Source organism: Mustela lutreola, chromosome 11 (assembly GCF_030435805.1).
Source record: "Mustela lutreola isolate mMusLut2 chromosome 11, mMusLut2.pri, whole genome shotgun sequence".
NCBI classification, from domain to species: Eukaryota; Metazoa; Chordata; class Mammalia; order Carnivora; family Mustelidae; genus Mustela; species Mustela lutreola.
The window spans coordinates 40,353,399-40,368,679 of NC_081300.1; the positions used below are offsets into that span (position 1 = coordinate 40,353,399).

A 15,281-nucleotide genomic window follows, 5' to 3' on the forward strand; every position below is an offset into this window, starting at 1 on the left:
CTAAACCAGTTCCTTCTAACATGGTAGCCTCACGTGGCTATTTACATTTAAATTATTTTTAATTAATAATTCATTTGCTCATTATCCACACGAGGCAAGTGGCTTGAAAACATTCCCAACACTGCAGATGACTCTATTAAACAACGCTAGTATTGTCAGACATTCCACTGACATTCTCAGTGACTCTCAGACCCCTCATTCTCTTGACTGTCTAATATTACTGCCTCACTTTTTCCCCAACTCTGTAAGACTGTTAATCTCTTTGCTTCTGGCCTTGTACTGGCAACAATGCTAGATAGGGTCTTAGAGGCTGAATGGACCCATACATCCATTCACTTTCTAATAGCTGCTCCCTCCACAGAGGTGGTGACTTCTTTCTATGATGGCCATGTGTTTACTTTTGCCCAGGATAATCTGGATGGTGCCTGCTGTGTGGGCATGTGGCCATCCCACCTGTGTAACTCCTTCAATCTCAAAGGTGTGCTCATTCAGACCATAAATTATATAGTTGCCTTATCTTTGTATAGTAGCCCTATTATACCATTCCACACTTCAGCAGACTACCCCCATGGCATGGACAACACCTCTGAACCCACTCACTTTTAGATGACCCCACTTTTTATCTGACTGAGATTAAAATATTAATCCACTCTGCTTTTCTAACCATCTCTCGGGGGATGCTGACATGCCAGTTCTTGAACAGCAAGGTTGTAGAATGTGACAGAGTATCAGGTGTTTGTTCAAAGACAATGAAGTTCGACTTATTCATTGCCGTCTCAGTATTAACACAAGAAATGTTGTCATTCTTAATTACTAATATGTAATGCAGAGAATCTTATATTTCATGCATTTAACATGAAGCAATTTTAACTGCAAATATATATAAAAGAAGAGTGAATGGTACAATGACCATCCACAAAACAACACCAAGTTCCAATCATCTGGATGGATTTTTTAGGGGCACCTGGATAGCTCAGTCAGTTAAGTGTCCAATGCTGGATCCCAGTTCAGGGCTTATCTCAGGGTTGTGAGTCCAGTCCGGCACTGGGCTCCACACTAGGCATGGGGCCTACTTAAAAACAACAACGGGCGCCTGGGTGGCTCAGTGGGTTAAGCCGCCGCCTTCGGCTCAGGTCATGATCTCAGGGTCCTGGGATCAAGCCCCGCGTCGAGCTCGAGCTCTCTGCACAGCGGGGAGCCTGCTTCCTCCTCTCTCTCTCTGCTTGCCTCTCTGCCTACTTATGATCTCTCTCTGTCTAATAAATAAATAAAATCTTTAAAAACAACAACAACAAAAACAAACCCACAACTGTAAAAAAGTAAAAAATATATTTTTGAAATTTAGGGACTAACATTAAATTTACACAAATGTTGCGAAGGTAGTACAGAGCTCCCTTACCCATTTCCCCCAATGACATCTTAAATAACTATTGTACACTTGTCAAAACTCAGAAATTGGGCGCCTGGGTGGCTCAGTGGGTTAAGCCTCTGCCTTCAGCTCAGGTCATGATCTCAGGGTCCTGGGATCAAGCCCCGCATCGGGCTCTCTGCTCAGCAGGGAGCCTGCTCCTCCCTCTCTTTCTGCCTGCCTCTCTGCCTACTTGTGATGTCTGTCAAATAAATAAATAAAATCTTTTAAAAAAATTAAAAAAAAATTCAGAAATTGACATTGGCATATTTATATAATGCAGAGTTGACTAAATTCCAGACTTTACCTAGATTTTATCCTGCCCCCCTTTAACTGTCCTTTCTCTTCCAGCCTCCATTTAGGAACCCAGACTGGATTTGGAATGTCTACTCTGGTCTGTGACTGTTTTTCAGTCCGTCCTTGTGGATGATCCTGGCAGTTTTGATATTGGCCAAGTATCCTGTAAAATGTCCTCTAGTTTTGTTTTATCTGTTGGTTTATTTCATGATTAGATCAGGGATGTGTTTTTGGAAAGAATACCATGGAGCTATGAAGTGCCCTTGTCATCACATTACATCGGGGTAAATGATATGCATTCGACATTATTGGAGAAGGTAGACTTTGCAGGTTTCTCCACTATTAAGTTATCACTTTCCCCCTTCCCTCCTCTATTCCACACAAGTGAGTCACGAAAGCTAGCTCATCTTTGGGCTGGGGACTGAGGGAGGAGAGAGACTAAGTCTCACTTCCTACGACAGACATGTATACATATTACTTGGAATTCTTTGGCAAGAAAGCTCTCTTCTTCCTTCATGTCTTTATCTGTTTAATCATTTATATCAATATAGTCACGCCTGGGTGGCTCAGTGGGTTAAAGCCTCTGTCTTTGGCTCAGGTCATGATCCCAGAGTCCTGGGATCGAGCCCCACGTCGGGCTCTCTGCTCCGCAGGGAGCCTTCTTCCTCCTCTATCTCTGCCTGCCTCTCTGCCTTCTTGTGATCTCTGTCAAATAAATAAATAAAATCTTTAAAAACATATATTTATTTATTTATTTATTTTATTCTGTGGGTTGTAAACCAATATTATTTTATTTTGTTCAAATAGTTCCAGCTTTGGGCACTGGAAGATCTTTCAGGTTAGATTCTGTTCCTACATTTGACATGTTCCCATCTTTCTGTTTTTTTAACTCTTCCCCACTGTCTAGCATCACAAGATGCTCCAGGGTTATCTTATACTTCTCCCATCCCAGCTTTATAATGAGCCGTTTCTCCAAGAAGTCCTGATTTCTAATATGGGAGGACGGTATTGAGAACCCAAGATCTGGATACAGATGTAGCACACACATTACAAAATTGTTTCCTGTCTCTGTTACTTTTATCAGGGGAATCATAAAGATAGAGCTTTTCTTAACTTGGTTATTACAAAAGTGACTATTTTAATTATCTTTGGGAAGTGGTGTCACTTGGTGGAAAGTGCATGACTTTGGAAATAGTCATACCTAGATTAAAATCCCAATTCTGATCAATAAATTGCTTTAATCTGTTTCCTTATCTGTAACATAATACATGGGTGGCAGACATTTTCAATTGTATGGCTAATTGCCATTTCCTGCCATTTTAGCATTCACTGAACCCCATTTTGTTCAGGTAGCAAGTAGCCCCTGCTAGCTGAGTAATGACTGGTATATGCCAAAGCATCAGTCTCATTCACTTTGATGGTGACTAGGCGTAAATGTGTGTATGAATCAGTTAAGGCTGCCATAACAAAATACTATGGATTGCGTGGCTTAAACAACAGAAATTGGTTTCTTATAGTCATGGAGGCTGGAAAGTCCAAGATAAGGTACTGGTTGGGTCAATTCCCAGTGAGGGGTCCCTTCTGACTTGTGGAGAGCAGCTTTCTTGCTATGTCTTCACACAAGGAGCAAGAGCTTGAACTTGAACTCTCATGTCTCTTCTTATAAGGGCACTAATCCCATCACCTTGGGAGGTAGGGCATCAATACAGGACTTCAGGGCAGGGAGGAGGCAGGGGGAGAACATTCAACCTATAACAATGTGTGATAGAATTCTGGCCAATGAAATAACTGGAGAGTCTGGAAAAGGCTTTCCTCATTGATGCGAAGAGATGCAAATGCACAGCCTCTCTTTTTACCTGCTTCTGGAGATTGTTGAGCAATCTCATGACATTTGGAATGGAGCCATCTGTGACTACATGGAGAGGGCTGATAAAATGACAGAGAAATGAGACTGACACTGTAATATCTTTGAGGTACAAAATTGGTCAAAATCAGAGCCACCCCAATTCTGCACCACTTTTTATTATATTAAATATTCTTTTTGTTTAATCTACTTTCAGTTGGGTTTTTTTACTTGAATCTGAAAGCAACATGATATAGCCAGGTTGCAGGCTTATAGTGCATTACTAAAAGAAATAATATAGGACTATAATTATTGCAGTGACTGGCATACTACGACGGGATTTCCTTAATTCTATGACTTGCATTCTCCTCATCTTAAAATTTCTGAAATTTGGATTCACTCATGCCTTCAATTTCTTGAGCTCCTATAATATGCTAATACAATGTTCTTATCCTCTTGGATTCTTACTTGATGGAGAAATAGACAAGAATCCGTTGTGACAACTGTAAAGAAAATTAAAGCTGGAACAGGGTGGTGGAGTGATTTAGGACTGTGAGGAGGAACTCAGAAGAGGTTTTATCTTCATAGAGATTGAATAGAATGGGGGAGCAAGTTAGGCCAACTTTCCTGCAAATGGAAGAGCCAAGCATGAGGTGGGAATGGTTTTGGTGATCAAGGCTGGTGCTGTAAGAGGGGAGTGAGTCAGTGGAGATTATATCAGAGCTTCTGGGGTGCTGGTAATCTTGTTTCTTGATCTGATTGCTGATCACTCGCTGTGTTCAGTTTGTGAAAATTCAATACATTTGTGATATGTACACTTTTCCATGGGTTACACTAAAAAGTTACAGAAACTGATGTGCACCTTGAAGTCAAGCACATGACAATTTTCTGCCATCAAACTCCTGTGGAGGGTGGAGAGATTGTCAAACGAGAGTGAGCTGCTACTGGCATTTAGCGGGTAGAGACCGGAGATGTAGCTAAACATCCTCTAAGGCACAGGACAGCTTCTCCCAACACATTATCTGGCTCCAAATGACAAAGTACTGAGGTTCAGAAACCCTGATTTAGAACTTGGGTCTCTGATTGGAAGTTATCTTAATACTCGAGTCAAGAAAGTTTTACAAATTTCAGAGCACTGTAGATTTATGTAAATTTCTCAACTGGTAGCATATTGCTGAGAACATAAATGGAATAACTGACATTTTCTGACTTCTGTCCTCCATCCCCACTCCTTCCTACTTCACTTTGAACATTTCCAGCTCTGTAAGTTTGAGTGACGTCCTGTGGGGATGTCATAAAAGGGTTTCAAACATTGGAAGAATGTCTGGACAAGATGATCATTATGGTTTCTCCCAAGTATGAAATCTATAGCTTTTTTTCTCACAGGAACTTGGTGACAGGAAAGTGTCATATGCAACATGCCTTTAAGACTGAAGATGAAAAATTAATTTCTAGTTTCTCTACCCGAAGAATTAGTGTTTTTAGATGAAACAGAAAAATCCTCCAATACAATTTAGTGAAGTTAAAAACAAGTTTTTATTTTTACCATTGGATGCTGTGCAACTTGTTAAAACTGGTCTACCTGGTATCTGGCAAGAAATTTTTTTTTTTTTGGCAGAGACGAGGGAAAGTCAAACATCACTGCAAAAATACTATCAATCAATGTACTTTTGTTCTCAAGACTTGCACTTTTAGAGAAGACTTCCTGCTCTGAATCACCTTGATGATATAATAAGCAGAATCCAGGAGGACTTATGAGTCCTGGGATGACAGCTCCCCCTGACTGCTATGTTTTTGATCTGGAGGAGATGATCTTGAAGCTTTCTTCCATGTTTCCAAGTCAATGGTGAGGTGACCCCTTAAGCTTTAATAACTCAGACCAATAAATATTTTACTACAGATGAACTGTAGAGGGATACAAAGTAGTTCATTTATTATTATTTTTTAAGATTTTATTTATTTGATAGACAGAGATCACAAGTAGGCAGAGAGGCAGGCAGAGAGAGTGGGGGGAGGCAGACTCCCCGCTGAGCAGAGAGCCCTATGTGGGGCTTGATCCCAGGACCCCAGGATCATGACCTGAGCCGAAGGCAGAGGCTTCAACCCACTGAGTCACCCAGGTGCCCCTACAAAGTAGTTTAAAAGCTTTTTCAACTCTGGGACAGTCTAATGGCTTATTACTTTCGCTCAGCCAGAATTAACTTTAGAGGTCAGTAGACAATCTTTAGGACTCAAATAGAGATGATCTCTCATGCATCTGCTGTTGTTCTTCAAACTCTTGCCCACCCCCTGGATAACCACAGAAACAACTGTGTTATTTCCCTTTCTCACCCACTCTTCCCATGAAGCAAAAATGTTTTAAAATTCTTCATTTCTCCATTTTACTATATGGAAGCCAAAATCAGAAACTGCCCTAAGGATCCTTGGTTTATCCCCAATCCATTCCTAAAGTGTTTGCAGCTTTAGCTAAAATAATCCAAAAGAAATAAAAAGAGATGAGGGTCATGGATGCTACTTGCTTATTTCCACTGACCCCATACCCTGACTTTTCTATTCATATAAACTAAAGCTAGAGGTCTGGTTCATAGTACAGCCTTTGTAGGCCCAAGAAAGTCATGGCAGAGCCTCTGTAGTGGCAGAAACTTATAAATTCAGAAAAGTTTAAATGACACAGTGCAATAAGAGTGGACCAGTGATTTTGGTGAACTTCCCTGATCAACCTGATGTAGGTTAGATTTAGGTTACAGTTTCACCTACCATACTCTTAATCTTCTTTTTTTCTAAATTTTTTATTCTTGAGGGGAGGTAGTCTTTATAAAATTTCTTTTTTTTTTTTAAGATTTTATTTATTTATTTGACAGAGAGAGATGACAAGCAGGCAGAGAGGCAGGCAGAGAGAGAGGAGGAAGCAGGCTCCCTGCTGAGCAGAGAGCCTGATTTGGGGCTCGATCCCAGGACTCTGGGACCATGACCCGAGCCGAAGACAGTGGCTTAACCCACTGAGCCACCCAGGCGTCCCTAAAATTTCTTTTTTAATGGTTAAATATTATGCTTTATTTAGACAATCCCAGCTAAAATATTTATATACAACATACTGGTTGATATTTTATTCAACTTATATATGACTGATATGTAAGCACAATTCCTAGAGTAGCTTTATTCAAAAACTAAATATATAACTGCATTTGTTTTCACAGTTGATACTTAAAAAACCCTCAATAGCCAAGAAAAACAGTATTTTGAACTTTAATTTTTCAATTCTGAATTTGAATTTTAGGTAAACTACATACTTTAAGTCTGAATGCAATACATTATATGATTTGTCATAACCATTTACCTGCTTTTCCAATGTTTTTTTTTTTAATATTTTATTTATTTATTTGACAGAGATCTCAAGTAGGCAGAGAGGCAGGCAGAGAGAGAGGAGGGGAAGCAGGCTCCCTGCTGAGCAGAGAGCCCAATATGGGACTTGAACCCAGGACCCTGGGATCATGACCCCAGCCGAAGGCAGAGGCTTAACGCACTGAGCCACCCAGGAGCCCCTATACTACGATTCACGACAGCTGCTGATTAGGGATGCTCTAACACTAGAGCTCTAGAAAGTTTTCTGGCAGTACTGTGTAAGATGAAAGACAGTCTGAACATTAAAGTAATAAGCCAGAGGAGATAGCATGAGGACAAGCATAGGGTAATGGCAGGAGGATGGATGGGTAAAGCCAAACATTCCAGAGGACCCAACTAATCCTTGGCAATGCCCTATGTGTGGAGGATAGGGGAAGGTGTCAGAGATACTGAAATTTTAAGTCTGAGTGGCTAGAGGGATGCAATTTTCAGAGCATAGCTTGTAGACATGCTAGGCTTAGATCCTGGGGAAAGATATTAGACAATAAAGAGTAAAGCACTATGGCTCAAAGGGTGGCAAGGGTTACACTCACTCTCTCCTAAAGGCAGCACTCTCCCAGCCTCAGCTGTTACCACCCACTCTGCACCTCCCCTGTCTCCCACTCATATCTGATATGTTACCGGTAATGTGTGTACAGCATGCCCCTCTAAAGTGCCGGGCTAGAAATGGAGCTGAGAGCCACTGCAGCTTCCTAGAGGTGACAGAACTCCTAGTAGAGTATTATGGAAGCAAAGAAAGGAGATATTTGAAAGAAGAGATGATTTACAGTATTAAAATATGATGATTGACTTAGGTATCTTGCATAACTTTTCAGCTAGCACCTTCAGGGGCTAAAGAGAGTAGATCTCTAAGATGAGAGAGTGGATAAGGGCAATTTAATTTAATGTTTTTATTTTTAGCTTTTAAAGTATGTTTCACTGAAGAATAATGGATAATATAATATTTTATTAGTTTCATGTATACAGCATAGTGATTTGGTATTTATATACATTATGAAATGATCATCACAAGCCTAGGCAATTAGGAGCTCTCATCATACAAGTTGTTACAATATTATTGACTATATTCTCTATGTACAGGGTAGAGAATATAGTCTTATGTATTTTGTAACCAGAAGACTGTACTTCTTAATCCTCCCCTTACCTATTTCATTTAACCTCCCAGCCTCCTCTGGCAACCATCAGTTTTTCTCTTTAAGAGTGCTTCTGTTTCATTTTTTAGATTCTACATATATGTGAGACCATATGGTATTTGTCTTAACCTGTCTGACTTATTTCACTTAGCATAATATCCTCTAGTCCATCCAAGTTGTTGCAAATGGCAAGCTTTCATTCTTTTGTATGGCTGAGTAATATTTCATTACACACACACACACACACACACACACACTGCATCCATTTATTGATGGACATTTAGGCTGCCTCCATTCCTTGGCTTGCAATGAACATTGGGGTGCATATATATTTTGGGATAAATACCTAGAAGAGGAATTGCCAGATCACATAGTTAATTCTATTTTTAATTTTTTGAGGAACCTTCATACTGTTTTCCATAGTGGCTGTACCAATTTACATTCTCAGTCTTGGAGGACTGTATGTTTCCAGGAATTTATCCATTTCTTCTAGGTTGTCTATTTGTTGGCATATGAATTGTTCATGTAGTCTCTTGTGAGCATTTGTATTTCTGTGCTATTGGTTTTAACATCTCTTTCATTTCTGATTCTATGTGGACCCTTTTTCTATTTTTCTTGATGAGTCTGGCTGAGAGTTTGTCAATTTTGTTTCTCTTTTCAGAGGTCCAGCTCTCAGTTTCTATTTTTTTTTTAATCTCTATTTTATTTTTCTGCCCTCATCTTTATTATTTCCTTCCTTCTACTAACTTTGGGCTCTGATCTTTTTCTAGTTTCCCCTCCCCCTCCTTTTTTAAAAGAATTATTTATTTATTTGAAGAGGGGGTTAGGGAAGACAGAAATCTTAAGCTGACTATGTGCCCAGCTCAGAGGCTGAAGCAGGACTCGATTTCACAATTCTGAGATCATGAGTTGAGCCAAAATCAAAGTCAGATGTTTAACTGACTGAGCCAACCACGTGCCCCTCTTTTTTTAGTTCCTTTAGGTATAAGGTTAAATTGTCTATTTGAAATGTCTCTTGTTCCTGAGGTGGGCTTCTATTGTCGTAAAACTCCCTCTTAGAATTGCTTTTGCTGCATTTTGGAACATTGTGTTTTCATGTTCATTTGTCCCAAGGTACTTTTTGATTTCCTCTTTGATTTCTTAATTGGCCCAATGCTTGTTTAGTGACATGTTTTAGTGTTTATGTGTTTGTGTCTTCCCCAGTTTTCTTCTTGCCATTGATGTCTAGTTTCATACCACTGTGGTCAGAAAAAAATACTTAATAGGATTTCAACTTTAAATTTACTGAGACTTGTTTTGTGGCCTACCTTGTGGTCCACCCTGGAGAATGGTACCATGTGCACTGGAGAAGAATGTGTCTTCTGCTGTTTTTGAATGCAATGTTCTGTAATAATCTATTAAGTCCATCTGGTTTAATGCATCATTCCAGGTCAATGTCTCCTTATTAATTTTGGGTCTAGATGATCTATCCATTGATGTAAGTGGGGTGTTAAAATCCCCTACTGTTATTGTATTACTGTCAATTTCCCAATCTGTGTCTGTTAACATTTGCTTTAAATATGTAGGTACTCCTGTGTTGGATGCATATTTACAAGCAATACGTCTTCTCGTTGAATTGACCCCTTTATGTGACACCCTTCTCTCTCTCTTGTTACACCTTGCTACACCTCTCTCTCTTGTTACACCAGTCTATTTTGTCTGATACAAGTATTGCTACCCCAGCTTGCTTTCTGCTTCCATTTACATTGAATATGTTTTTCTGTCTCTTCACTTTCAGTCTGTGTGTGTCTTCAGATCTAAAGTGAATCAGTCTTCTGTAGGCAGCATATGGGCAGGCACTGGTATTTTTTTTTTATCCATTTAGCTACTCCTTGTCTTTGGATTGGGCATTTAGTCCATTTACATTTAAAGTAATTATTGATAGGTATGTATTTATTGCCATTCTGTTGTTTTCTTGTTTTTGTAATTCTTTGTTCCTTTCTTTTCTTGTTCTCTTGTGATTTGCAATTTTCTTTAGTGTTGTTTGGAATCCTTTCACTTTATTTTTTGTGTATCTATTATAGGTTTTGGTTTATGGTTACTATGAGGTTCATATATAACAACCTATGTACATAGCCATCTATTTTAAGTTGGTGGTCACTTAAGTTTAAATGCTTTCTAAAAGCACTACACTTTTGCACCCCTCCTTGTTTTATTTTTTTTTTTCCCTAAGATTTTATTTATTTATTTGACAGAGATCACAAGTACGCAGAAAGGCAGGCAGAGAGAGAGGGGGAAACAGACTCGCCGCTGAGCAGAGATCCCGACGCAGGACTCGATTCCAGGACCCTGAGATCATGACCTGTGCCGAAGGCAGCGGCCCAACCCACTGAGCCACCCGGGCGCCCCCTTGTTTTATGTTTTTGATGTGATATTCTTATTTTGTACTTTCATTAACTAACTATTACAGATATGACTGATTGTACTACGGTTGTCCTCTTCTACCTATCTTGTTGCTGTCCCCTGTTGTGGAGGCTCCGTTGACCTAATTTCTAGGCCCCCTTCACAGGGAATTATTTCCTATACAGTCGCAGATTTGTTGTGTCTGTGGGAGGAGGTGAGATCAGGATCTTCCTACACTGCCACCTCCCAGTTTTATTTATTGATTGATTGACTGATTAATTGGTTTGCTTTGTAGGGAACTTGAAAGAATAATGGGATGGAGGTAGTTTAGGATAGGGAGAATCTGAACTCTTTTCTCATTTCATTTCTACCCAAATCTCCCCTCTCATTCTCCAATCAGCCAGGCAGTACCCACTTGACTGATAAGAGAGTATTTGGATTTTCAAAAGAGAATAGAGATAAGTAAGATGAATCCCTCATTAGAAGCTCACTATTTGTCTATCACCACTTCTCAATGGGGGTGCTATTGGCATTTCCAGGAAGAAAAAATATTTATGAGCAGCCAATTCTCCTTGACGGTTCTGAAGAACGCTGGAGGCTTAGCATCCCTGGATTTGGGTATTAAACATCAATATAATCCTGGGCCTTGTGACAACCAAAATGCACCTTCCAAACCCCTGTCCCCCAAATTTTTCTTGAGAATCATTGTTCCCAAGCCAACCCTCCTGCCAGGCTAAACCCTCCCTCCACTGTACTCTCTGGACTTTTCTGCCTGTTTTGGATCACAACACCCCAAATTTTGGAACATCTCTTTAAAAAAAAAAAGAAAAATAAGGAAAAACTGTTTCTAACTAGTCAACTACTATCACTTCTTTCTTGACCTTTTTCTGACCAACTCAACCAAAATCTGTGTTTTATTTTCTTAATGATTTGAACATCTCCCTAAATATGTTTACTAGCATTATTAGCCTTATTAGCCTCCCTAAATATGTATATTTGCCTTCTGTGGCTTCCCTTGGTATCAAGAAGGCTGCACTCATCTTTCTGCATGGGTTTTGTCTCACATTGTATGTTCCACCTACAATGAACTCCTTCTCTTCTTCCAAAGAACCATGCACCCATGTCTTCAGTATATTTGCATATACTCTTTTCTCTACCTAGAATTCTTCCCCTTTCTTCTCTTCATGTCATCTTCTCACTAATTTATAAGTATTCTCAGATATTGGTGGGATATTCAGTGTTGGAGTTCCTTCTGTAGGCTTCCTGGTATTATCTGTTGTTTTATCATTACTCTCCTTACTATAACCCAATTGGAATTTAGCCATTTACTTGTTTACTAGACCATAAACACCATGATGGCAGAACATGTCTGGCTTTTTCATGGTCTCCCAATGTCTAGTATGCTTAAAATTGAGCAAGGCATTACTCAACAGTGGTCCTATATGGTTAGTTTCTACATAGTTCCTCTTCTTATGAGCACTACCATATTCCCATTTAGACTACAATATAAATCCTGATATTCTTAGCTTATTTTACTTTAATCATTAAGCTTTGCATCTAATAACAATCTCAATAATTTTTAATAATTTGAAGTAAACAAAAATAGTACAATGTCATATGTGGTATACAATTGTTATTTTAAGATAACCTTAACTAAGAAAATAATCTCTTATATATGGACAATATGTTTGGAAAGTGTTATTCAGCTCTTAATTTGTAGCACTTTAAAAAACAGGGGGGAAAAAAGCTATGATTAAGAAATGCTCAAATTTATCTAAAGCTCATTTATGATTTTAGTTAAGGTTTCTGATTTTTCTATAATTTGGCAGTTTAAAAAAATCCCCAGTCAATGTGTAATTTTTTTCCATATAAATATTTGTATGCCTCATTCATGATTAAACTGTTTTGTAAAACTTAGACCAGTAATTCCCACTCTTATACCTATCTAATAATTAGATTAGCTGCAAAGTTTCTATCAATACATATTTCTGGACCTCAACCATGGGGATTTTAATTTAGCTCATTAAGCATGTCTAAGATTGGGGAGAATTAGGCCAAATGAATGTGCATAGGTAAGGTGGTAAGAAGAGATAGAAGAAGAATGTGACATGAAGCTGGAGGATGGCAGTGAGGTGTCTAAAAGGCAAGGAATGCCAGAGATAGCTGGCAAACCGCCAAACACTAGGAAGAGGCAAGGAAGGAAATCTATAGATTTCAGAGGGAACATAGCTCTGCTGACACCTTGACTTCAGACCTCTAACATCTAGAAGTGTGAGACAATAAATGTCTACCGTTTTAAGCCACCCAATTTTTGGTACCTTGTTACAGCAGCCCTAGCAAACTAATACACCAGTAGATATGACTGTTCATAATACAATTTATCACCGAATCCTTAAAATGTAGTTTGGTTTTTAAAAACAAGCTTAATTAGTCAAAGGCAAAACGGAGGCAACCATCAGAAAATCTCCCCCTCTTTAGCAGTCTACCCTCTTTAGCAGTCTGGTGAAGCCTATGGACCCTTTTTCAGAATAATATTTTGAAATTTATAAAATAAAAAAAAACCCATTGGATTATGAATGAATTCCATTACACTGAAATGGTCAGAATTTAAGAAACATCAATTTGCAATGTAGTGACATCATTCTTCATTATCAATACATTAACAATAAGATTTAGAAGTCTATTAGTGATGAGAACAAATGGTATTTTCAGGTAACTATAGTACGATATGACAATATTTGTGACAAAGTCACAGGTACTGCTAATGCTAAGGCAGGGTCTTTCTTATACTCATGATTTAAAGAAATGCTAAATTTCAGATAGAGATTAGTAAACATAGATATGTAATTTATTCCCAGCCATGTCTAAGGACCCTCTGAATTCTATCTGTGGAGCATTTGGTAGTGGGTAGATCTCAGGTAAAACACTTTCGAAGAGGAAAGACTGTCATGCAATTGTTTCTATTTTCCATTTTGATAGAGTTGGCCTAAATGACTGTGTGATAGTTGTGTGGGGCCACTCAGTGTCTCCTTCCTTGTGTGTCTCCCTGAACTGCAAAGGAAAGCTAAAGACCACAGGTTAGATTCCCTTGCAGCTACAAAGTTCTCAACGTGATTAGGTTCAACCAATCAGCTTTTACATAAGATCTGAAAGAAGGAAGTGAAGTAGAAGCTATATGCATACTGGCAAGCCTAGTATGTAGGACGCAGTTGGGTTTTTGCCCCAATCTTATTACTATCTCAGTGTCTACCATTAGATTAATGGGTGCCAAGAGGCAGGGTCCTGGGACATTTAGTTGGCATGCCTCCTAGTAAATACGCATGGTTCTGGACCTGGCAGCAAAGGTAGCATCCAGATCATGGCAATTTCTGCATTGTGGGATTGGCAGTTGGTGGTTTCTGATCACAAGAGAGACGGCAACTCCCTAAGTACTCGGGTTTGGCTGTGTGGCTTGGAAGTCATTACTGACAACTCAAAATGAAGTCTATTTCCTCAATCCTTTCTATACTCACGCAATCAACTTAGTGCCCTGAAATATATCCCTTCTTGCTTTAACTAGCTAGAATGAATTCTGTTATCTGTAACTGAACTCTGACCCGTACAGAATACAATTTATATTCCCTTCTATAAATGACTCATTTTCTCAAGAACTCCTTCTGACAGATGAGTTGCTTTCCATTCTTTACCAAAGAGTAAACTTTCAACTTCAAACACCCGGGGGCAGGGCTGGGGGTGTGGGGGTGTGGGGAGAACTGTCCATTGTTCTTTGACCAAAGGTAAACATACTCAAATTTATATCACAAAAAGCATAACAGGGGCACCTGGGTGGCTCAGTGGGTTAAGCCTCTGCCTTTGGCTCAGGTCATGATGGAGGCTGAATCAGACTCTCTGCTCAGCAGGGAGCCTGCTTCCTCCCTTCTCTCTGCCTGCCTCTCTGCCTACTTGTGATCTCTGTCCATCAAATAAATAAAATCTTTTTAAAAATGGCAGAAAATACAAATAATAGTCTAGAATCTGTTCCAGTTCAGTTAGTTATAATCACTTCATAAAGAAGTCAATTATTGCCTGATAGAGTAAAAATACTGGATTGCTGAAACAGAAAATATGCATAAATTATGAGCTATTTCTCCAAAAATATACATGACTTGGCCTGCTTGGTATACCATTTGAGAACTAAGGCAGTTCTTTTCCTATGTGAAAGGAATTTAATATTTAACCCTCAGGGTAAGCCAGGTGCTATGTTAGGTTGGTATTCTATCTAGCCAAGAGGTATCACAAGGAGAAAATTAGTTGCTCTATTATTCCAGAGGCCAGTCACAGTAAAGTTTTATTAACAAAATGAACTTGACTGAAAATTACCTCAATGACTTCAGCAAAATGAAATGGATAAACAGAGCTTGAAAATGAACTGGTGTGCCAAAGGTCTGGAGGTCTTAATTATGTTATTCCAGTGAGACTTCACTAAAATTCCTGGATTGGATTAGTTATCTTTTTTTTTCTGTGATATACACACATACACAAAACAGGAAAAAATATATATTAATAGTATTAATACTACTAAATAAATATGTGTGTGTGTGCGTGTGTGTGTGTGTGTGTGTGTGTGTATTTTTTCTTTTCCCCCTCCATTTGCAATTCTGGGAGAGAGAGAAGATACTTTTCCGGAAGTTGGAACTTTAATTAATTAATTAATTACTTTGTAAAAGATTTTATTTCTGTGAGAGGAAGAGGGAGACAGAGTGTGAGAGCATGAGCAGTCTGGAGCCGCAGGCAGCAGGAGAAGCTGACTCTCAGCTTAGCAGTGAGCCCGACTGGG

General features: G+C 39.1%; 1 protein-coding gene across 1 annotated transcript in view; it reads right to left on the reverse strand.

Moving 5' to 3' along the window:
* The window catches only part of DSG2 (desmoglein 2), a 44,548-nt gene that overhangs the window by 28,051 nt on the left and 1,216 nt on the right, over positions 1–15,281 (reverse strand). The gene's annotated exons all lie outside the window — the stretch shown is intronic.